The sequence below is a fragment of the Anas acuta genome, chromosome Z (assembly GCF_963932015.1).
Source record: "Anas acuta chromosome Z, bAnaAcu1.1, whole genome shotgun sequence".
Taxonomy (NCBI): domain Eukaryota; kingdom Metazoa; phylum Chordata; class Aves; order Anseriformes; family Anatidae; genus Anas; species Anas acuta.
Genome location: NC_089017.1, coordinates 8,744,095 through 8,770,526, shown reverse-complemented (window position 1 = coordinate 8,770,526; position 26,432 = coordinate 8,744,095). Strand labels below are relative to the sequence as shown.

Sequence of the window (26,432 nt, the reverse complement as noted above, 5' to 3'; positions counted from 1 at the left end):
CAGAGGACAGACATGGAGATGCTCAGAGGGCTGAAGCACCTCTCTTGTGAAGACAGGCTGAGAAAGCTGGGGCTGTTCAGCCTGTGGAAGTGAAGGCTCTGGGGATACCTCAATGCAGCCTTTCAGTACCTAAAGGGTACTTATAGAATACATGGAAGGCAACTTTTTGCTTGGGTAGATAATGATAGGACAAGGGAGAATGGTGCTAAACTAAAAGAGGGGAAATTTAGATTAGACATTAGGAGGAAATTCTTCACTCCGAGGGTGAGCAACCTGGTCTAGCTCGTGACATCTCTTTCCCTGGCAGGGGAGTTGGAACACGGCGATTTTTAAGGTCTGTTCCAACCCAAACCATTCTGTGACTCTGTGATATGCTGGAGGTAATTAATGTGACTGCTCTGCACTCAAGTCCACATATTTATTTAGAACTATGCACCTTCCAGAACTGCATATTAAAGTAACAGAAAATCAATTCAGGTAGTTTTCCCTTTCCTGTAGTGACCCCTGAACAAGAATACTTGTCTGTAGACAACAAATTGAATTAGGAGGCTTACTGGAAGCAAAGGATGACCTGCCCGATTAAGCCAGCTGACATTTTATTGTAATCTCTGACTGAAGGGTCTATTCATGGAATTCTGCTTTCATTTCAAGGTTTCTCTTACTTAATCCTCTGTGGTATATTATATGTTCTTCCTACAGGAAGGTTATACTACTAGGATTTCTTTGTATGAAACACAGCTGGCATTTGCCATCATATAATTTTAATATGGTCTCTTCAGCCAAACCTTAAATTAAGATGCATTTTTCTCACATAAAAACACTGGACTCTGTATCTAAGAGTCACCTAAAAAAAGCTCTATTTGTGAGCAGCACACTTTGCTGGGACTGCCAAGATTTGGTCTCTTCTTCATTATCTTCCCTGTCAGTATTCTCTGACATAATTAACTCACTTCTTAACCTGGCATATGCTTTGTGCTGTTCAACTCCAACATGTTTTGATTTGATATAGTGTAATAGACATTTGTAATACTTGTTTCCCAGCACATTACATATAAACAGCAATTCTCTTGAACTAAGCCTGTAAAATATGGCAAAAGAATAGGATACAGGTCTTCATGTTCACTTACCTTAAGTCTTCATGTTGATCTACAATATATTACTTATGATTTATGTAACTCCATAATGTGTTTGGAGCTTCGTCTGTCAGACTTACGGCCACACAAACAGTATGACTGTATCACTCAGATACCTAAAATACACATATTGAGGAATAAAGGCATGCTCTTGGGGTTAGCACAGGACCAGATTGGGTTAAGTACATTATTTCTCTGTTCTGTTTTGCTCTTAGAAAATGTACTGCATTACAACAATCAGAGTCCTTATCTAAATGACAGATCATTAAAACCCTTCAAGAAATACATTGATCATATTCCTCGTTTATCCTATTTAGAGGGATGGCAGAGTAGAGCAGTTTGATTTCATTTACTCTTTTTTTAAAAACTGGTATCATCAGTCTTTGTAAACAAAACTGTCTACTATTTGCTGCTGCTTTCTTTTTTTTTTTTTTTTTTTTTGACTGCAGCCCATCTGTCTTCAAAGTAAAAAGTAAGTTAACCCTCCGACATTTCTTGGAATGTCTTGGATTGCTTGTGAATTTAACACATCAGTTGACTTCAGTGCCTGGACACCTTCTACTGGATGAAGGACATAGGAAGAACAAAACAAAAACAACAACAACAACAAAACTATGTAGTCTGCGTTATGATTGTCTCCCTGTCAGTGTTCTGATAGACATGAACATAGTGGAGTTTTGTCAGCTAACTAAAACTGCTTCCTACATCAGGGCTCAGTATATTTGCCATATGCTATGCCCACCTCTTTGGAGACTTGCATTGTTTTCTGCCTTTTCCCTGGATATAAAAAATAATAATAATAACTAAACAATAATTTTAAAAGCCTAAACTAGGATTTTCCTTACAGTTTCCTTACAGATTACTTTCTTAGGCAATTAATTTTGTCTTTCACTCTACCATCCTGATTGCCACAAATGCTGTTCCTCACTAGGAGAATGGCTCTGGAGGCCCAAGTGCGTTGTGCTGTTCAGATACCCTGCAGCAAGCAGGGGCCTCACTGACTCAGAAGCCCAGAAGTGGTATCTTGGAGGAGGCCCAACATGAGCAAAAACTAAGGCCTCTGACATACTTCTGTGCTTGTTCAAAGAACAGTTGGGAGTGCTGTCAAAGGTTATTCAAGGATATCCACATCTCTAGATTGGCCAGACTACCATATTTATTTAAAATTCATGCTACACACATCAAATAGTTTTGTTTCAATATTTTGGAGGAATATAATGTCTCAGGAAACTATCAGATTTCTGTGCTCTCTCACCATATGTCTTCCCTACCTAAAATCTCTAAAAATTTGTATCCATTCAGCACGGGGCTCAGCATAAACTCTCAGTGAGCTGCTTTTAAAAATGTCACTGAGAGAACTGACAGAGAAAGGGCACTGTCTTTCAGATTCCTGATGATCCTTCCAGCAAATCATTTAAGCAAGTCCTTAAAGTCCACTTACAAATATTCCAAAACCAGCTGTTTTATTCACATACTTGGGATTAAATGAGTTCTTAAAAGTTCTGTTAGATCAGGTTTTGAGTTGTTTTTTTGTTTGTTTGTTTGTTTGTTTTAAGAGTTCACTAGATAGTTGAAAAGACTTGGTTTTGCACTCGCAATTGTTGCACAAATTTGGCACAAAATGCATGCAGGCAACCTGACACAATTGTTATTTATTATTCTATGAATCCTAAATACTGATGTAATGTGGTAATGTACAGGTTATTTTCAAGGGGAGCAGACTAGAGAGGGAGAAGAGGGCTTAACCTCACCATACTTAAAATCAGGGCTGACTTCAAGTTGCATACTGAAGTTCAAGGATGTCTTTGCTAAAATCAGACGCATATACACACTTGTTTACACGTGGCCACATACAGTCAAGCTTATTGTGGAACTTACAGGAATGAGGTTAACATTGTATGTAAGTCAGCCGCTAACCAATGGGCAACCAGTAACATATGCAGGAGGTCACAGGCACTGGCTGTAGTCCCTGCCACATGACTGCATTCATTTGGTTGTGGAAACTGAAAAAACTTAACCATACTATTTAAAATTGCCATCAGATCAAAGCAAACCAACCTTCTGTAAATCCTAAAAGCAGAGGACAGCATCTCCAGTTCAATTACTGGGGGATATACTGGAGATGTTATGTCAGCTCAATTCCTTAAACAGCAATCTCTGCTCCACTCCCAGGTTGTCTTTGCTGAACTGACTGCATCTTATAAAAATATCCTTAAACTGGGCTTGAATTTACCACCTGGCTATAGCTGGCAGCAGAATCTCAGTAGCAGACAAAGCTGGGTCTGGCCAAATGGTCTCTGTATTTACCTAGTTCCTTGGACATATTTAAAATTGGTGCAAATGTGTCAAAGAACTAGAAGATCTGTATTAGCAAGAGAACATTTTCATAAATGCTTTGCTGTAGCCAGAGTTAAGCATATTTTCATTCTGAGAATGTACAAATTAGATCCCAACACTGTGTCCTCGAAATCCTTTAAAATACTGCAGAAAATTCTTTCAACTTTCACAAAATTTCAGTTTTCAAATCTGCAGTTTCTACTGTGTTGACATATGGAAAACCTTACGCAAATGCTGCCAGATAGCATGGCTTCTAAGCAGTCAATGGGACATTTGTATTTGAATTCATCTCTGCTCACTGTAATGCTTTCCTTCCTTGGACATTCTTAGGACCACCTTCCAAACAATCCAGAAAACAGATTTACAAGCGTATCCACACATCCACAAAAAATGCACCTGCAAAAAAATAAAAAATAAAAAAAAAAATAGTGGTCCTTACTGAGCTCTATGGCAATTCAGTTTTTACTGGGCTGGAGTAAGAAAGACAGCTCTGATTAGATACACAGATACAGATTTTTTTCTGGAAGCCAAGAAGCCTTTATATTTGACATCTTTTAGACTTTATGCAGTACGTGCTGTACAAACAAGTACTGAGTTCACTAGAGGGGAAGATAATAATGGTAACAGACTTCTGGAAATGTTTTTGTTGAATGCTGTATAAATTAAGGGGTTTAGTCTAAGGCCAGAAAGAGATACAAGTGGAAGATTCACAGGGAATAGGGACAAGTCAGAGGTGACAGAAGTAACAACTTTACAACTTATACAACTAGAACTGACCACAGAACAGAACTGGTAAAGCAACACACAACAAAAAAAAATTAGGCAAAAAGCTTGACCAAGCATGCCTAGAAATAGCATGATAAATTAAGTACATCCACATGCCATATTTGTAGAGAAGTACTGAGAAGCAATCTTCTACATTGGAGATTAGATTTAAAACAAAACAAAACAAAACACACTGGTATTTGCCTATTTCATGTTCACACAGAGCTGCCCTCTTGGAGATGCAATAGATTCTCCCTTCCTATCAATTTCTTATTTAAAGCCCACCTACTACCCAACTATTAGAAACTTGCTTATTTTTTCAGCATCATAACACATATAGAAATTTAAATATGACTATTTTTTCCTGTTTATTTTATGCAGTTGTATTGCTTAAGTATTTATTTCCTGTAATATGTGCACTGTGTCAATTAGAATCATTCACAGAAATCAATAATTTCAGTAAATGCCTTTTAAAACTGGTTCCTTGGAATCCTTTGTTTTTCTGGAATTGGTCCCTTGAAGTCTGCTGCTTGCCAGCTCATGTTTGAGTGTCTACAGTCTCAGCTCCCCGTGTCTACTGCCTGCTCTAGCATGTGGTACTCCAGCTTGTGATGTGGTCACAGCTGCCCAGCATCTGCTAGTAGATCAAGGTAACCGTGCTACTGACCCAAGGAGCTAGAGGGAGATCTGGGCCATAATTTGACCACTCACAAATTTGCAGTGGGTCTCTAACCAACCTGCACTTCTTCTGCGCTTGAATATCAACAAGCACACCTAGAAAATGAAAGCAAACCTCCCTCTGATATAAAGTCTCTTTTCAGAATTTTTATAAGCAGCTCAGTTATGGAGGTAACACACATCAGTGAAACCTGTTTTTGCCTCCTATTCTAACAAAAAAATTAAGAGGATCAAGAACCTCCTAGGATTTTGCAGAGTGTAAGTTATGGCTAGCACCTTAATGTAGGGTTGTAGAGGTACTAGAATTAGTATCTTAAGAGTTAGATGTGTTTTTTTTTCCATTATAAAATCTATGGTAGTCACAGAGGGCATCTCATCAAGGCAGGTAGACGGGTACTTACAAAAGAAAATTATCTGTTTCTAAAGTAGGTATCTGATACTGACCATAGAGGGAGCCTAACTACTACCTAAGACTGGATGTCTTACTTCTGTGCAGCTAAGTTAGGTGAGATGAAATCCCCTCATAGTACATAAAGACAGTTAAATGCAAAGCTTCAATTGGAGGTCTTGAAAGTAGAGGAGATGTCACACAGTGAGAGGTCCTGATGATTCTCAGCAAAATAAGATGACACAAATTAAGGGGAATGTAGGAATTCACAGCCAGTGCTGCTTTTGCTAGAGTGGTGTCCAAGCAATCTGCCATACAGCTGTTGTAAATAGTCCCAAATCCAGTAATACCTCAACAAGAATTGAAAACTGTAGTTCAAGACACACCCTGGTATTCAGGCTGTGAAAGGCTTACACATCATGAGGCCCTTCTTTGCAACAAGAGTAGGGGCATGTTCATGGCAGATGACAGGAATCAGTGGGAGACAGCTATTTGAGTCTCTCCAAACACGGGAGCTTAACGTGACTACAAGGATCTGTTTTGCTGGTATCCTGAGACACCAAATGTCTACACAAGCAGGCTGTATAAACTCTGTAGTGACTGATGTATTGCTGGTTTATAATTTTCCAGGGAAGGTTAGGATGTTCCAGGTAAAGGTCCTGGATTAGAACTTGATAAAACAGCTTGGAGACTGGGTAGACCCCTCATCATCCAAAATAGGGATAAAACAAAATTCTCATTTCCATTGTAGTGAACAACTTACAGCAGAACACTTTTCTCAAGTTTGTCAGAGCAGCTCAGTCAATACAGGTACATCAGTCTAAAAGGGGAAGCAGCATTTCCAAGAGAAGTACGTACTGTCAAATAGCTGCATCCCAATCACTGCATGCCTGCTGATCACAAGCAGGCTGTTACCATTTCCAACTGCACTGCCATCGGCTCCTCACACAATGTTCTGCATCTGGCTGGCAACTAACTCAGCTCAAAATTGCTTGTGGTGCAAAACAGTTTTAGTGTGTCATCTCTTCAAATTAGGAAGAAAGCAGCCAATTTTTCAATAATGGGCCGAAGGGTTAAGATGAAAAAGAGTAAAGTCCCTGAGTCATTGGAATTTCCAGCTTCAATGTCCCCCAGAGATCACCTACAAAACTTTACTGCCTTGCGGCACTGAATGTATTTGTGAGCACACAGGGATACCCATGTTCGTACAGCAGAGCCTGCAAACTCCATAGCTGCAGCAAGGATTATTTTCTAATATAAATAAAACAATATTCTAGGACTCCCTCCAGGGCCATTAAGCTTTCCTCTGCTCAGTTAGTTTTGGCTTTGGATGATTACAATAAAAATATATATTAACTGTGGTTAATATATATTTTCTCAAACGTGGGAATTCTGAGGGACACAAAGCAAAAAGGGAGAAAAACTATTAATTAAAAAATGATGTAGGTATATATATACACATATATGACAGTTAAAATTACTTTTAAATATTTTATATTACATATTGCTCTGTCTATATATGTCTAGACAACTGAAATGCAGAGATATCTGATGACTCAGTCACATCAGAGCCTCCTCATTGCCAGTCTTCAGGTATTCATAGACCACCTGCTTCTAATCTGACAAGACAGCCCCACCAGAACTTTCTCTAATGTGCCATGTTGGATTAATGTACAATTGTTGGATTAATGTACACTGTCTGAGCTGAGAGCAACTGCCATGAAATGATGTGAGTCTATACTATCAAACCCACATCACCATGAAGCTGCTTACTGGGAGTGAGCATTCTCTTGTACTAACTCCCAAACCACACAGTGTTTGGGAGAGCTAGTCTGAGCAAAATTCAAGCCTGGGATTGCTTTAACAATTTAACAATGCAGATGATCAGGGTTCAGTGCCCAGCACTGTTTCACCTACTACATAGACACAGAAAGAAGATCTCCCAGGAAAATCCATTCTACATCACTGTCATTAAGGTAATTGAGATTCTGCAGCAACATCAGTTATTCATTGCAGTTACTCTGGCTTCTGAAATCCTGTACCTCTGTCACTGGTCCAGTCCCTGGCCTGAGGTCTCTTGTGCAGCCCTTCTCACCTATTTCTGTGTTATCAACCCCTGGCAGATTTCTCAATGTCTGGCTCAAGTGAATGCCCAAAGCAAAGTTGGATCCATGAACTCCAACCCTGTTTACCACAATAAGTATTCTGGTCTCTGTAAAGAAAATTTCTGCCCTCTCCTTGTCACACAGACCAAATCAGAATCCACCACCCATACACTTTGGTTGAGTTGTATATCACACGGCCTTTCCTGCACAGTTCCTTTTTCCTTTCCAGTATTCACACACAGTGAGTCTCTGACCACAGTTTTATAGTCAGAACATTGACTAATTCCAGCTGAAGCAAGAAAGCCCAGTGTGAGGAACTATGAATAAGAAACAGTCCAGGTCCATAAATGCTGGCAGGCACTGGCCTTGCTTCTGTCCCACAACAAGGGAGGCCAGAAGTTATATTCTTCGAAGCCCATCAGTTCCCATACAACAAATTAGAGTCTCTTTGTGAGCAAAAAAATTGCTAGAGGGATGCAGGCAGCCAAGCCTGAGAGTCTTTCACTGGCTGGCTTTTCTTTGGAGAGGCAGGATGCTGGAAAGTGGGATATTAACAGCATCTGAGCTCACACAATCAGGCTTCCTATCTTGGCCCACACCGGTAGCCTTGTAACCAAAGCCCTGATGCAGCTACCTAACTGTGCACACGAGATGCATGGCCTGGCTCAGCTATGGAAGAACTGAGAAAGGGCTCTTTGTCCTGAGCTGACGGCAGTACACGCTGATCCAAACACACCCAGATGAATGAGGACGCTATTGCTGTGGAGAAATGCTGTAGCTCTTGCAAAGGAGTTGCAGACATAACTGCTATTCCCCATTAGCACCAGGCAAAGTAATATGCTGCCATGCACCAGGCAATGTATGCATCTACCCAGACTGCAGGGATCTGTGATAACAGGCACCAGACAGTGAACGATCAGCACTACAACACAAAACTGTATTGTCTGTTAGCAGTGAACAATGACTATATGAATTTGTTTTCACAAGCACAACAGAGATCCAATCAGCTGCAGGCTCAGGAGGACTGGAAATAAGCAAAGGCTTCCCAAACACAGTCTGTGAATAAAAAAGAGCCCAGAAGGCAGCAGCAGTCTATTCACCACAAAGAAATGTGTCCAACGAACATTAACGCCCTGAGAAAATTAAATACTGAGGATTTTTTTTGGCACATACTAGAAAGCTAAACATATTTCCTTAACTGCAAATAGCTATTAAACACAATAGATTATACAAATAGATAAAAAAGCAACATTTCATAACTAGGTATATCTTTGCTCTCATAAATGTTCCAGTGAAATTAAAGAGCCTTCTTTGCTGGAGCAACAGGGTTTTAAGGCACCTGCAATACATTTAACCACTTCAGCTGCTTGACAGTGCTGTGCTGTGGGAAAGGCACCTTCCCCTGCTCATGTTATTCACGTGCAATTTGTTGCTCTAAAATGCTGAACTGTGAAGTTTCAGGGGAGTATTGCACAAATGAAACACTGACACTGCAGAAGCAGCACATATGTTTGACTGCTGACAAAAATCCTCTTGAAATCAGAATCAAGCCCATGAACATTAGCAGGAAGTATAACTTAGATAGGCATTTACTTATATTTGAAAGAGAACTAATTATAGCAATATATAACACCAGGATCAGACTTTACATTTACTAATATTGTTTGATTTACTGCTGACATGTTTCATCCAGAAAGGGTCTCAACCTGAGTGGGAAGAATCCCAGAGGTACTATGTCCCAGGCTGTCCTTGACCTTCTGTCAGTTCTGAAGACCTACGCAAGGAACTAAGGATTCCTTATGTTGTAATCATCTGCACTACAACCAAGGCTGGCTGGCATCCTATTGCACCAAAGTGTCAGTGCTAGTTATTTCAAGGGTTATCAGAATTTAATGTTATTACTCCAGATAGCCAACTGCATCTTTGAGGACTCACCCTTCAAAAGCTGCTTGATTGTGCTTTGTGGGCAAAAGTATGGTCCTCTCAAACCAGAAATAAAAGTTATGACCCAAACAAGATGCAGGTACAAAGATAGAAGTCCTAGCAGTCAAGCCACCAGTGAGTAAAAGCCCCTGAATTTTGAAGAGAATTTTTGAACACTTAACAGCATTCGATTCCAATTTAGTACCTATTGTTGTACAAGTCTTCAGACCCCTGGTCTTCCTTTATACAGGAGCAACAATGATGGCAATGTATCTTTGAGCATGAAATGTGAATCTTGAGCAATTAAAAAAGTTAACAGACTTATATTCAGAGGGCTACAAATCAGTTTCACATTCTGGGAGGAGACATAGGGATGGGGACCAAACTTCTGTACATTCATCACTCCACAGGTTTCAATGGCAGTCAGGATCTACTCATCTTCTATTTCCTATTTCAGTTTCAGCAATGAACAATAATTCTATTGGTTAAAATAGTTCTCATCTCATAAGCTGTCATTGCTTAAGAAAAAAAAGAGTAGCACTGTTGACAGCAGATTTTCCTCTATTCTGTTGTTCTGTTTTTGTTTCTGAAGAGGCAGAGAAGATGCTGATTTGGACTGCAGAGATCCCTTTCTTTTCCCTGGAGATACTGATATGGATTTTAGCACACTATTGATTTGTTTCTGAAGATATGGACCAATGTGAGTTGCAGCTTCCCAATATCATTAAAAAATAAAAATAAAAATTAACATACCCCCTACTCTTAGCAGGCAATTTTGATCACATAAGTTCAGTCCATTGTATTTTCAGGCATGCCTTAGAAATAGAAAACACCATGAGTCAGTGAAAGGGACAATGCTCCACAGTGCCACCCCTCTGTCGTTTAACCAGTTTAAACCATTGCACGGAGCTCGTACATTCTAATTGTTCATTTGGAAGCTCATTCTATTCTTAATTTCCCTTCAAGTACAAGTGGCTAATGCTCTATGGATGTTCAGCTGTCTCTGCTGGGAGGAGCCCTTTGCTCTTTAACCAAGAGAAGTGCAGGTTTGAAACAAGAAATCTACTTTGCCATTGTGATGGCTCTGGGATGTCTTTTGTGACCAGGACAACAAAGATGCATCTAGAGTATTAAGTGTGGATGGTCACATTTCAAAGTGTAAATAAATGAAAACACAGAGAGAATGTGTCCCAGTTTAAGAAATGGGACTCTATAAGAAAAAAAATAAAAAATAAAAAACAAAACAAAACTATCTGAGACTTCACTGAGTTTCCAGGTATCATGTTGCACTGGACATACCTGATGAATAAAGCTAATGCACTGCAAGGTGCAGAGGTTTCTAAGGAACCTTGTGAACAGAAAGCCACACTCAGCTTGTCCCTATCAGGCAACAGAAGTGAACAATGAAGAAAGGCAACAAAAAACAATGGTTACTATATATTTGGAGCTTTTAAATATTTGCATTTCAATAATTAAAACATTTGGAGCATCATGTTGAAAATCAGTATCTCAAAGTAATTAATATTTTCAAATTGAGATTCTCAGCATTCTGTTATAATCAGTGCCTTACCTTCACTGACCCGACTTTTATGTTGTTTGTTTCTTTAAAGAAAGAAAATTCCACCCAAAATCATGGGCTAAAAATTCATGTAACTAGGATGATGCTTATATGACTGCTCTTTTCTGCACTTTTACTGCTTCCTTTTCCCATCTCAGGTATTTAGGCAGTATTTAGGCAGTAAGCTGTTTGTGATTGCCTCCTGCTCTGCTTACCTAGGGCACAGCATAACCCAAGTTAACAATAAATCATGGAGTTTGCTTCTCAACATTTCAGATTGTATTTGACCTACATTTCATCAATCTGTGTTCACATCAGAAAATGCTTTGCAAAAATGGACACAACACCAAGTTATGCTGTATTGAATGTTACGGGGAAATTACCTTCAAATGCAGGTAGAAAAATGGATTAATTGCTCTTCAAATACCAAGGAACAGTGGAAATCCAAACCAAAATTCAATCTATTCTTGAAGTGCTTCATGTTTGATCCTGTCTACAAATTAAAATAAATTGGGATACATAGAATCAGGTTTTTGGCTTCTGTTAATCTATTACAGTCTGCTTGAGTGGGGAAGAGAGAGACAGTAAGTGCTAACAAGGTCAGTTGGGTTTTACAGTCTAGCTTCATGCTTCACTTGCATCCATTTCCAGAAATGTCTGCATCCTTCTGGCTGTCTTAAATGCCTTCCAAATCCCTGTTTCATTTCATGTCTGCTTAATTACTAAGACTAGAGCTGCAGTCACTGTGATGGAAGACCAAAAGTCAATACAATCACACTTTAATATCAGAGTAAGAAATTAAAATTATGTGAAACTAATTGAGCCTTGACCTCTTCACCACAAAAAACACTCTGTTGTAGGCTTTGCAACTCTCACATGTGAATTTTCTCCCTTGAAGATACAATGTTCTACTCATACAAACCACTAAATTATGTGACAATAATCCAAAATAATGTGTTAATAATAGAGATTGTTTTCCATCAGCATCCATCAGTAGAAAGGGTTGATGATCTTAAAAAAAAGTAGTTAGTCACCACAGATAATAGAAATAGTCAAACTGGTAGTGTACTGTGTGTTGGTGTAGCAGATGGAATTGTTGGACAGAGTTTCATTGACAGAATAAACTGATGAGTCTGTTTTTATATATAAAGAAAATCAAATTGTGTCTAGTGTGATTCATAACAGTAACAAAATACATTGGATTTGCTTTCATTTCCATCAGAAAACAGGAGAGCATATTGCAGATGAATTTGTGTGGTTGAAAAGTCCTGAAAAACCATCTTGTTCTTAAATATTCAGAAATTAGCTGTCTGTCATAAAGAATACATAATCTCAAACTGCAGCAGCATTATAGACGGGGGTGGAAAAGTGCATGCTCCTGAAAAGAGAAACAACACATTCATCTGAAAGAGACACTGAATGAGAAAGCAAGCATTCAATATTAGCAGACCCAGCCATGGAAGAATTTCCACTGCTCAGCAATCTGGGAAGCAAAGTACCACAGCCTTCACTTCTTCTCCCCAGCCTTGATACAGAGACAGCAACAAAGCCCACTGACTTTGACATGCAACCATCTTAATTCTCATGTTTAAAGATCCCTGAGGAGGTCTTGGAAGGTCTCCCTTCTTACTCACACTAAGAAAGGTTCATTTTTGCCCCAGTTCTTAATTCTACAATTGCAAACCTGTAGAGAGCTGCAAAGTTATGTACACAGAGCTGACACAGACTGGGTGTTATAACAGCCTTGTGTAGCAAATGATTATTTCTGAAATGTATCCATGCTCATCAAGAAGATGGTAAGAAAAGTTTTAACACTCATAATATTTAAGGTAACTTCTGTGTTTTGCAAGTGAAAAGCACCATAGGGAAAAAAAAAAAAAAAAGTATTATTCCCTAAGACTAACTGATCCTGCTGTGTTTGTATGTGTTCTTTCAAAACAGAAAGAAAACTTCATAATTCAAATCATGATTTGAGATACACACGTTGCACAAATCTGAATGCAGAACACTGAAAGTCTCCACTGTATGTCTATGGTCAGGGAGACATATTTTCAAGATAGATTAAAAAAAAAAAAAAAAAAAAAAACTTGATTCCTGCAGTCAGACTCCATGTTACAATTTGGCTGCCTGTTCTGGCAAAGGAGAAGGATTTAAATGGGATCCTCACGCTGCAGCAGTGAGGCCACGATCTGCCTTTGCTTTGGGCAGGGTGAGGATGTTGGCCCTGCCCTATAATAACCTCCTAGACAAACAAACCATCAAAACACAAACAAACAAACAAATTCTGCCCAGACCATGCACACATGGAATTCATATTCAGGAGAGTACTTTAAAATCAGATCAGTGTAATGCCAGCAAAGTCACCAGAATTAATGTGAAAACCAGTGCTGGTGACAGCAGCCAGACTGACGCTGGCTGACTGCAGCTCTCTGCGCTGACAGTAGTGACACTGCAGGATTTCCTTCCAGATCTGAAGATAAGGCTGCTGAACATAAAGAGTAAGATTTCCCCTCAAACAATAAACATCTTCACAGGTTCATGAGGCAAATGCAAATTACAGCAACAGCTGTAATATGGGAGAAGACCTCTCCCTCCCCTTTGCACCCTTTCTCAGTGTCATTTTACTGCATGGACCCACAGGACATACAGGACCGTGCTCAAAGTAGACTGGGCATGCAGTACACCAAAAGACCAGTGTGTACATTCTAGATATGCTTTGCATGTGCTATAGACCCTCCTGTATGTGGAATAGGATCATACCAAGCTCATGCCATTCTCATGCTTTAAACCATCTTTATGCTCGATTCTACCCCTGCCATGCCCAGGACTTATTTTTTTCTGTAAAAAGCCCAGGACTGCAGCTGACCCAGGAACAGACCACTGGCAGGAGATGGATTTCCACTTTTGAATTCTCTCCCACTTCTTCCTCTTTCACCTTGTAACAAGCAGAATAACCCAGTGAAAAATCCCTACACTCAAAGCAACTCTCGGTCAGGGAGTAGGAACTTCTGCTCTCACTGCTGATTCAGGAGATATCCCAGACAGCTTCAGCCAGGACATAAGTCTGCCCTTGGAAAGCAGAGCCAAGCCCTAGCCCATAAAAGTAACTGTACTGTGCTTTACAGTCGCTTTCAGTGGAGGTTAGGGCTTAACTTTTTATTCCAAAATTACCTATTAACCTGTGCAAATACAAATGCAGCATCAGGATTTTATCTTCAGATAATAACAGTCTCTTTGGTTTCTTCCTGCGTTTTCATCCTACACTGTAAATCTGCCAGTTCAATTATCTCTCCTGTTTCTCCTGTGCATTTTCCTCCTGTGGTTTCAGGGCGGGCTGTTATTTTAGGAAATAGGAAGCTTCATATGCCACCTCTGCATTAGACAGCACATCCCACATTATAACTATTGCCCACATTTTACATACACTGACACAAGCAATAGTTCTGGAACCCTTCAAGACGTTATTTCAGTAAATGCCTTTTTCTGAGCATGTAAGTAGTAATGCAGTGGGACCACTCACATATTTAACTGTCTTGCTGCACAAATTTTAGTTTTATTGTTGTCCTATTTTAAAAATTAAAAAATCATGTTATCTTTGATTCTGAAAAATACCGTTCCCAAAAAAGATAACATTTCAATGTGTGACAAAGACTCTAAAATCCTGAGCAATTACCTTAATGTTAACAGCTAGGATTTCAATGCAGTTTTCTCTATTTAAATTCAATTAATACATGTATGCCTGTGTAAAGATAAACATTAATACCTAAGTGATGATGCCATCAGAAATACACTCATACTATATTAGTCAAGCATATTAAGCATAGATGGGGGTACCCCAGTGTAGACCACAGTGGAACCGGACTGACTTTGAGGAAGAAGGCCAAATCTTTGAATTTCTAATTATTTTCAATTGTCTTCCAAGCAACTGAGCCCAACTCAATACAATCACCCTAAGCAATGGGAGAGATTTCTAATTGGAGAGCCAAACAATTAATGCTGCTGTTGTGAAAAGGTAAGTGGTGTATATGGGTATCCCTTTCATGTGTGCTATCAAGCAATAGCAGACTCAACTGACTAGCAAGCTGATGTGTCAACAGCATCTCTGTGCAAACCATAAACAAGTGGTTATACTGCTATTACTATTTGTTTTCAGAGGATGCTTATACATAAGGGTGACTTACAAATAACAGGAATGAAAACACCAGCAAATTCTAAGCAGCTTATACACACACACAGGCTGAGCAGATCTACTTCACAGTTAGTGCCTAGCTGGATTTGTCTATTTAGGAGGAAAAAAAAAAAAAAAAAAAAAAAAAAAAAAAAAAAAAACTGTTAGTCATTGATAGGTTCAGTTAAGGCTGCAGGATGCCATTTAATGAAATAGATTTCTAAAAGATAATCTCATGAGTTTAACTCAAGGAAGTAAAACACATAAAAACTGGATGCACGCAATACCCAATACATTAAGCCTCTGTATTAGTCTACGTACTGAAGTAGTTTGAAAATGATGATTGCTGCTGCAAGCCTTTTTCAGATCAATGCTCTTTACTTGGAAAGTCTTTGACTAGAAATGCACAAAATCAAAGTGAAGGTTTTGTTTCCTTAAGAACTGGATGGGGAAGAAAGTTGTACCAAACAATAATTCTACACAATTTGAACAGAGCAAAATGATTCCTAGCAGAGGAGGCAGTTGTGAGGAACAAGCACCACATAAACTGTATCACAAATCCATGATGTAATTACCCAAAGAACTTCAAAATAATATTAAAGTAGATACTAAAATACAATGTAGCGCTTGGAAATCTGAGTTGAACAGAATTTGTTCAGAAGTAACAACCTTTGAGCTGTACAGATGAGTGGTAAAATTAAACGAGTGGTAACATTAAAAAATGGATCACAGGGATGTTTTCTGTAAGTAATATAAAATAGTTTCTAAATCCTAGAATTTTAAAAGCAATTTTACAACTCCAAATAGAAAAGAAAACTTACTTCCAATGACCAATTCTACCACGAGGGGTTGGTTAGGTAATCCTTTCAGGAATATTTACATGTATTTTGTGTATATGTTTCTCTCCCTTTCCACAGAGATACATGATGTACAGCAAGAGTTTCCTGAATTCGTCAGAGGACAGTGCTGATAGTCAGGAACCCAGGAGTTTACACGAAATGGAGCAACTTGCCCAGACCCAGGAGCTTTTTTGAGTGTAATTAATTTACGATGTTTCATTTTTGTTCAGGTGACGTGGAAGAAACGCACAGATAGCATAGCAGCTCTTTGGCCTTCTGGGAGTGCAGCCAACAAAGCAAACAGATAACTGATATTTGTTACATTTGCTTTCTTTCAGAGAATTTTTTAACCCTTTTACCTCAACTCCTTAAAATCATCTTCATGTACACAAATAGACCACACCTACAGTCCTACCAACAGTCCCTCTCTCCCTCTGCTTACTGCATAACCAGCTGCAATCCAGATGCCATGTGACTGCATCAGCGTGATGCTGAGTCCGGAGCAATAAATCCTGCCCTCCCAAGAGCAGACATGCAGCTGTCTGTACCATGCAGGAGCGTCCTTGATGTCTCAGGACTAGCTCTTCAGTAAGCCAAGGACACCGAGGGACCCAGCATGTGTCAGCACAGACAGGCTTGCCAGGGAAGGCAGCTAACACCAAATGCAGGGTTAACATCTTACAGGCGGTGTCTTACACAGCAATACTGTGTCCCATCAGCTGCAGACATTCTGGACACAAACACCCGTGGGTGCACAGCTTGAATACTCCTGCTAGCCCCTGTGCACCCACAATGAAACACAGCGTAGACATCACATGAGGTGGAAGAGGAGAGACTGCTGCTTTGCTAACTCATCTGAGATTTGTCTGAGCAGAGGACCTGGCAATTCAGCCTCCTGCTTACCCTAGGTCTTCTTGTATGGCATGGGTGGGTCCTGTCTGGACTCACAGTTCTTTGTATCCTTTAAGCAAAGAAGTTTATTTAACTTACAAAGTCCAGACCTTCTATAATTATCCTTAAAAGTGCCAGTTCTGTATACATTAAGTCTAGGAATATTAATGGCATCACAGGCTGAACTTGAGTGTGTTTGAACACTTCGGTTAATTCGAATACTTGCGCTCTCTCTGCTCTGGTCTCATAGATACGTGGGACTCATCATGGCCACATATTGTTCACTCCAGTACGACTTGCCCTCCAATTCCACAAGCTTAACTTCAATGGTTAGGCTTATTTCTTTAATGTTAACCTTCACATGCAGTATATTTATTTTTCTGTTACTGATTAGAGAGAGAACTGACCTGAGTAGCTCTCTGCCTTCCTTTTGCACATTCTCAGTCTCTCTCAATGCCCCTTCCCTTTCTACCAGTTTGCATTAGTGCTATTCCAGAAAATCCATAATGCTTCTCAGCTTTGATGAGACTCTAACGTTAATCTCTGTGTGATCTACTACAAATGCATTGCATCAGTTAAACATTTCATTGCCTTGTTAGCAGACATCACATAATCTCACTTATTGTATCAGAATAGTGCAAAACATTATCAGCCCAGCTAATCTAAGACCTTGTACTACTGTGTAATGTTATGTCTAATAAACATACAGCTGCCTTACCCTGAAGCTTGCAGTTATGTAGTTTTTGAGAGCTGCTTTAGAATGACAATAATGAGTTTAGAAAGATGTTTTTAGCTATTCCCCTAAGAGGTTTGACCTGCCAAGATCAAATAAAACTCTGTCAAAATATAGATTAAGCATGTTTTTTAGGTTTAAATCTTTTTCCACCAGTGACCTTGCAATCTGTAAGCCAGAAAGCTATATGAAGACCATACACTTAAATATTCCCAATAGGAAACTGAAGCAAAATATGCATAAACTGACTGAGGCCTACTGCAGTCTCACGGTCCTGAAATGAGTATTTCCCTCAGAAGTCAAATCGCTAAGCAATGGTATAATGGTAATTCTACTTTTTAGTTACAGCTGTGCTTCATTGCCTGTATAATTGTACAACATAAAAAGGAAGGAAGCAGGGGAGGCATTAAAGTCTCTGAATGTTTTTGATGGGGTCTCTTTCTGGCCCAAGCGTGGGAGGTGAGAAAACATCAGAACTTCGGCTGCAGTAAGGGTAGCTAATGACACTCAACTGGATGTAAAATGTCTTTTAGGGGGAGGATGGAAATACAGCCAGGGCAAACTGTTTTATGGACAGATGGGCAAAAATTTCTTGGAAAAAATCCATGGCAGCAGAATCATGATTTAAAAATAGTTCTAGTGGGATTTTTAGTTTTCATTTTAGTTTTAGTTCTACTTCATCCAGAGTTTGTTACTGCAGCAAGATCATTGGGAATTCTGACAGAAGTGTGGAGGAAAGTAACAGGAGTTTTTTTGTGCCTTTCCAAAGCCTGCTGAGGTGACCGAGAGTTTTCTTCTGGACTCCTGAATCTGCTGTGAGTCCCCAGTGAGAACTGGGTCCTTTCCCTCAGAAGTAATTGCACATCAGCTGTATCTTAGACATCAACACTGACCTGCTGGACAGCAAATGACTGCCTCTGCTTCTAGCTGCTTCAGCAGCATCAAAAAGGTCTTCAAAGTTTCTCTGAGATTCCTTTCTCCTGTTTTTGTATGAAGGACAATTAATTTATTTTATTTTTTTGCTTGGGTGTCCTTACTCCTGCCATTTTTATTTTTTGTACACCCATGTTATTATAGGCTAAGTAACTTATGATTATTGTTGTTGTTATTATTGATTCAAGTCGTTTATAATACAGAATGGTACTTTATCTTGCCTAGGGAAATGACACTTATTTGGCCATGATATGTGTCTGAAAATGTCCATATCAAACTGCCTCTCAGGTCTCCCCTAACACTACCCAGATTCATTTACCAATTCCAGCTGAATTTAGCAGAAAGAACAGCATTTGCCATTGAGAGGGAGAGATGAAGGTGGGAGAGGATGCTGAGGACATTGTGCTGCAGGGGAGAAGCTGAGGGTTTGTGGTGCTCATGGAAGGGAGGGACTATGCCTGCGAGTGTTAAAGGAGGAGGGAAAATGGGGAACTGTGCAAAGCTGGGGGTACACTGATAATGTACAAAAGCCGACATGAAGAAAGACAGATGTACGGCAGGGGATGATCTGGGGCAGGGAGAAGGAACCAGAGATCTTGCAGGAGGGCCAGCATTATACAGACAACAGATCATGAATTCGTAGGAATCCTCAGTTCCTCTGTTCAGAGAACAACTTGTTATGAACACTCCTAATAGCATATTTGGTGTAAAACTGCTTACATTGGCACCACACCAGAATTGTGGTTTTGCTGGTATTCTCTGAATCCAAGGGTAGGCTGACCTTCTATTTCCCATCTTTTTCTTTGTATATATTCAGATGTACCAACACGCCAGTTTATGGGAAAAAGTTGGTCTTTTCAGTAAAACCAGAAATTTTAGCATAAAGGTTAGAAATGGCTTCAAAACAAACTCCTAATAATTTCTAAGAAATCCTTCTTCTTTTCAGCTAGTGATACCCTTTCTCCATCTCTCTGGGCATAGAAACATCTTTTTTTAATTGTTAAACCAGCGTTGAGGTTTTTATCTCAGTATTTTTTAGAAGTTACAATTTTGTAAGTTAAGTTCAAAGTTTGATTTGAAAATGGTTCCTCTTGTCAATACTGAGAAGGAGCTGGGTGGGACAGCTTCTGTTCTCAGCTCTGCCAATGATCCCTCATGGGATCTAGCCATTGAAATTTCATGCTTTCTCAGTTTAACCCATCTGTAAAATGAATGCAATAAGCAACCTCATGAATTTGTTGGGAAGTCTCTTTAAATGTCTGACAAGTATGTTGATGTCATCCCATGGTTGCTTGCACATGCAGACTAAGTGCTTTTTAATTCCTATTTTCCTTTCTCAGTGAAATCTTCTTATTTTTTTGTGTTTTTTTGTTTGTTTGGTTGGTTGGTTGGTTTGGTTTAGTTTGTTTTTTTTTTGCCTTACTCTTTGCTGCAGCCTTGTCAGAAAATGCTCTGAATTCATGTGGAATCTGTTGAATTTGTGCTTGATCAGGGACCAGAAATGGGTTAGTCTTTTAAAATGCAGATACCATATTGCGTGTTTTCCAAAGATGTATCTCCTTCTCAATTAACTTTTTCTGGCATTTTACCAGATTTTAGTACTGTAAAATTTAAAGAATCTGGAATCTACATTGTACATGTGTAGAAGGTTCATTTAATTAAATGGAAAATATGCTGCATTGACTCTTTTAAAAACTACATGAAAACCAGTCTTACAGTAGATTGAAAACAGGTTCATGCTCCATGCGGAATATTTCAGAGATTATATCCTCAACCCTTTCCTGTGCAACTTCAACTCCATATTAGCTACTGCAACTGACCCATCTTTATTAAATTAGATTTGAAATAATGACCATATCCTAAGAACAAGTTAGCTGAACATACTGTAATTCCACATCTTGATACCAAGCACAAGACTAATTTTCTTGACATACTAAACACAAAATCTATCCCTGGATAATGCTAAATCTGCAACAAACAGAGAAATCCAAGAAAATATGAAGTTAATGCTGACATTTTCTCCCTAGTACTTTTCAATACATCATGCTCCTAGGAAATGTTTCTTTGATTTCAATGAAAAGCATATTTCCAGGTGTCTGGGTGAACAAAGACCTAAAACAGGCAGTAAGAATAATTCCTTAATTCTTTCTGTGCAAGCTGGGCTACAGGTTACAGCCATGAGTCTTATCAAAGGACAGAGTCTTTGCCTGCTCAGAGCACAGCTGATATGGATTAGATTAGAAGACTGTGATTTAAAGTATTAATAAAGTGGTGGGAAACACAGGCCCTTTCCTCCAGATCTGGGAGTTCTAATCCCCTTGGAAGCAAGGCATAAAATATAATCTACATGATGGTATTTCTTATTAGTTCTTTGCACAAAATGCTGCCTTTAATGAACCCTATCGTTAGTCTCAAAAGTTAATACAATATTAAGGTAATGACTTAATGTGTATATACCAGTCACCTTTTATAAGATGCTATACAATTTCCAATCTTATTAGTTCTGCTTGGTTGAATATTGAGGCAAATGGAACAAGAACATGAGACACCAAGAAAGAAAATGCCCTCTGACATCCTTTGGGTACCACCTCCTTCAGTAGCGAGACGTCAGTGTCTACTTCAGTTTGCACAGATTGTCAGCCAGCATGATTTGCTTCTTCACATTTCTAAATCTCTACACTTCCACCAAGCACATCTCACACACATTTTAAGTACAAGCCAAACGACCTGTTTTTGCTACTTCAGATCATTGTTTGTTCTACATGTTCTACCAGAACTTCAAATACCGTTGGGTTGTAGGTAAACTGGTGTGCAACAACCATGACAGCTCTTTCTTAGGTTTTTATCCTATATTTAAATTTGGAGAGTGTTTTGGAGCAGAGAGAAGGTTTCTTCTGCTATGCACTCTGGATCTTGATGCTGAATATCACCAAACCCTACCTGGATATCCTACAAGAAATTTCTCAGAACCCTTAGGACACACTGCAAAACAATATTTTCAAAATCATTCTTGAAAGATCTTGAAGAGATGCACACGTACATGCAAAATTTAGGTTTTCAATGCTCTAATAAGCACTTTCTTTTTGCTCAAGAAGAGGGCCATGTTCTTGCTGTTGTACTCTCTCTGGGCACAAACCACACCACCTATCATATCTGAGTGTAGAAGAGATGCATGTCTGCACTGTTCTGTATATTATCAACCCTGAAACAACTCTCAGGTAAATCTATTTTTGCTGCTGGCTATACACACAGCTGCATAGATAATGACTGTACTGTGCAGCTCAGTTCCTGCCTCAGATTTAAAGCACGGTATAGGATTTCACATGAGGTGGTCTTTGAATTTCAAAGAAGAAAGCATTCTGTAAGCACACTTCACCATTCACAAAATGGCATGCTTGATGCCAGAACCACCCTCATTTTTTAGAAGCTTGAAGATGCCAAATAAAGTACTAAAGTACCAGCAGGTGAATGAACCAAATTCAAGGCCACATGAAGGACAAATTGGAGCAGAGATATGAAGACAATTTCCAAGAAAATTATTTAACCATTAGACTATTGGACATCTGAAGGAACGCTGTCTCCCCTGTTGGAGCTGTTGTGACACTGGAGCGAATGAGAACTGTGTGAATAACTGATTTGGGATGGTTTGCTGAACCAAAAGACCACCAGACTAAAGCTAGATAATCACCTATTTTTGCATAGATAATTAAATATTCACTGGAGAAGAAGCTTGAACATTACCCTCCTTTATTTCAGACAGATCTCTGCTGACTGAGCTATTTGCCAGAAGTGCAAATGTACCACAAGCTCCTTCCCCTCCTCCTGTTCCAGCTGTACTTTATGTGAGAAAGGCCCGGCCACCCACCTACTTGCAGGAAAGGATTCATAGCTGTGAATGCCAAGAAAAAAAGAGAGGCACCTTCCTTCTGACTTAGCTGCCTAAGCCTCTTTGAGACATAATAGGATGAAAGGCTTCCTATATCCTCAGCTTCTCCACTAGGTTCCTTGCTTAGTGTCCTAGGTCAACATTCTTGTCCTTTCCTTGCACTCTAGGCAGACATCTCTAGCTGCCTACATCAGCACTGTAAACTCTGCTCCCTGGGGCAATGCCTCAGGGATGGACACCACAACATCAAGGCAAGAAGATTAATACTGCCCGCAGAGGCTCTTCAGCAGTGCAAACTTCTGAACTCATCCTATGTGGATAATGAAGACTCTAGCATATGAATAAGAAAATTTTTGACATCTTCATGACATGAAAGCTAGATTTGTGAAATTGAATAAAAGTAACATGTGGCTTCAATGCTCCATTTAGGCTAAGCATTTTTATAGGACAATATTTTATTTACCAAAAGGTCACTGAGATAAAAGAAAAACTATCCACTCATAACATTATTTTGCAACATTTGCATCTAAACCACCCCAGGATAATTAAATTCCTATTAAAAAAAAAAAAAAAAGAAAGAAAAAAAAGAAAAAAATCAACTAACAAATCAAGACAACCTTTTCTTTAGACATCATCTTCTTTCCATGACAGCCAAATTCTCTGACCTATGTTATTGGACCTGTTGTACAGCTTACAAACCTTAGTCCAAACTAAAAGGGTGTGTGTGATACCAAAATAAAAATCAGGTTGATGACTAGTGATGTCCATGTTGTTGTTGTTTTTAATTAAAAATATAAGTAATTGTCCAGAATTAATTGTAACAGGTGTTCCAAGCAGAAAATGTGTTATTGATTGATGGTTTTGTGGTTTAATCTGGCAGGCAGCTAAGCTCTACACTGCAGTTCACTCTCTTCCCCCAGATCAGCCAGATGCTGTGATGCACAGTGCAACTGCTCACCACCCGCTGACTGATGCTCAAACCCTCCCCAAGCAGCAAGTCCCCTCCAATTTCATTATTCAGCACAATGCCAAATGATGTGGGACAAACCTCTGCCCAGTTTGGGTCACCTGCCCTGGCTCTGTCCCCTCTCAACTCCTGGTGCATCCACAGTCTCCTCACTGGCAGGGCAGCACCAGAAGATGAAATGTTCTTGGATCTGTGTGAGCAGTGCTCTGCAACAACTAACACATCAGCATTATTCTCATTCTAAATCCAAAACACGGCACCATAAGAGATACTAGGAAGAAAATTAACTCTAACCAAGCTGAAACCAAGACATGCATTTTTTTTTTGCCTTGATTCATGAAAAATGCATATTCATAACACATTATGGCATTTGCTATCCATCATTTTTATTGCACATTGTTTCACACACGTTCAGCAGATCAGGTACTGCACAATCTGCAATTGTTGCTTCTATGCCCACTTTTAAAAGTCAGTTGGATATCAGGAAGCTACTACAGTCTCTGGGCCATCCACAGACCCACAGTCAGCCTAGAGAATGCCTGTAGCCTGCCTATTTGAGGGTACACACCATGCAACTCAATCACAAATCTGGCATTTTCCAGAGGACATTTTCAGTTGTACAGAGTGTGCTCTAGGTCTGATCTTGAAAATGTCCATGGCTACCCTGAAAAATCTAACTTGAAATCTAACTTAGCAGAAAGATAACTTTAGCCATGAAAACATGCTGGCATGATGGTTTCACAAGAACAAAAGGCACGCAGACACCTATACACTCACAGTGACATGTTGTTGCTGAAGGGATCCAGTGCAGATGTATGCAGGAGTTTTTACCTTCACCAGAACACAGCATCAGAACCACTGTGTACAGCGACAGTGCTTTTGAGTAGATCAAGGTGAATAATGGATTTAGGAGAGCTAGGTAAAAGAAAAATAATAATAATAATAAAAGAAAAAAAAAAAAAAATCAGCCTAAGACAAAGCCTTCAACTTTTATCCAACAAAGCAAGGAAAAATGTCTTTCAGGTGATACAGAGCTCTTCATTGCCAAGGGGAGGGAAAGCTAATCTTTGGGTTTTTTTCAGTAGCAGTCAATCCACGAACATTCTTGAATGGAACATGTCTGACTGCTGAAATTTTTTTCCTCAGAGATATCAAGCTGTAAAATTTTAACACTTTCCTAAAATATTGCCTTTCCTATATAAAACAAATAGCTGAATTCTAGATGAACTTGTAAATAATATTCAGGCAACTGAAATGTATGAATTTGACAAAGTAATACTATTGATAATGGGCCTGTTCCATGCACTAAACCAGAGGATCCTAAAGGTTATAAGAACATCCCAAAAGGCATTCGGTTCCGTAGAGACTCAGGCCTTTACAGTAGCAGCCTGAGCTCATCCTAGTGGATGAACTATGTTCCACAGTAACCAAAGTCTTCAGTGATGAAAAGATGCAGATCCCTCTTTAGTATATGTGGCAAATACCCGTGTGGTGAACTGGAAAACCAAACAAAGGCTTGATTGGACAGGGGGAATCGTGACTTTCCAAAGTTATTATAGCCAAGTTCAACCAACATTTTTATATTTTTATCACTTTTTGCTAAAATGTTGTGATCATATTACCATCATGCTTAATGTTTTTATTTTCCTAAAGGGTACAAAAACTCTAATTTTCTAGCAAAAATACTGTTTTCAAATGAGAAGAGATATAAAATGAGACCTTATCCGTTATTCATGAGAGACAGATGTTATTTTTGGCTGCACTGTTTAATGAATACCATATTACGCTCTTTTTAACCTTACACCAGAAATAACATACTTCTAGCATTCATGAACTTCAAGCCATTATCAGTAAAAGCTTCTATTAACATCCAGAACTTTTCTCAGTTCTCACTGCAAAAGCTTTAAGCTGTCAGCTACAGTCCCTATTATAGAAAGATATTTTTTTTCACCTATGAAAAGATGTTAATGCAAAAGATATAATCCTTGGCAGTCAGCTAGCTGAGGTTGAAAACAGTCTGCAATGTTTTTCTGTTGTATTTATAATACTGGATTTACACACTTGATGTCTTGCTGTATTTTTTGTAGTGCAGGAGTATTTTGTTTTCTAACCTTTAAAAAAAAAGAAAAAAAAAAGAAAGAAAAAAAAAGCACTGCACCTTTTAATAAATACTATCTTGTTTCTGCTTATTGTCACTGATCTGGAGAAATGCCTGCCAGTAAGTATCAGCTGAAACTAATTACCATCAGTACAAAATCTCCAGGCTGAACTGGGATGCTAACGAAAATGCAACAAGAAAATGAATAAAATGTTATTTGGGAAGCAGAGATCAGTTTTGCCAGCCAGTAACTACAATGAAAAATAAGAGCCTGCATACAGACAGTTATTATTAACATCTCATTTTTGTACAGATAACTTTCTTTACAGAGTAAAGGCTGTGGCTGATTCAAACTGCTTGATTTAAGACAACTACAAAAGATTGTGTGGTGCCTGCATGGCAACTGCGTCAGTGTGTGCAACGGGATATTTTTTCATGGAATCTAATATGATGGCTTGAAACAAATGAGGCTGTTCTAAGGAAGACCCTTAAAATCTAAAGCCTTATGCATATGTCTCAGTTTCCTACATAAGGAATAGTTTCCAAAGATATAGAGACAACCTGAGGTTTAACCCTAGCCAGAGCATGAAGTACAAATGAACAAAGCTCAGGAGCTGGCACATGAGGAAAATAAGTAGGATACCTTTACAGCCTACCTCAAGCTGTATAAATGGCTTCCCTTCAAAGTTTTTAGTAGGAGTGTCCAAATTACTGCCTGTGTCCTTATGGACCCAGGGAGCCATTCTAGCATTGACAGGTCTTGAACACTTCTTTCCTTCTGACACAGCAACCTGCTGCTCTGACCTTTACATAGGAACTCAACAACCAGAGCGTGGAAGTCAAAAGCTGATCTGACAGCTTTACTAGGGAAGTATCAAGTTGATAAGAGACCACTAAGGAACAGAATAAAACGAAAACAACAAACTTATGAGCAAACCCTGTCTCATATTGCACAATTGGGCTGAGGGAAAACAGAGCAGCACTTTCATGGCAGCAGGCAAAAAGACAAATTTCTGGCACTCCAGTTCAC

The 26,432-nt window shown here is 39.2% G+C and overlaps 1 long non-coding RNA gene across 1 annotated transcript in view; it reads right to left on the bottom strand.

Annotated features, from left to right (window-relative positions):
* LOC137848302 (uncharacterized) overlaps window positions 1–16,099 on the bottom strand; it is an 85,616-nt gene extending 69,517 nt beyond the window's left edge. The window contains exon 1 of the long non-coding RNA XR_011091264.1: window positions 15,877–16,099. This is a non-coding gene — a long non-coding RNA (uncharacterized lncRNA). The remainder of the gene's footprint in view (window positions 1–15,876) is intronic.
* Between the last annotated feature and the right edge of the window lie 10,333 nt (window positions 16,100–26,432).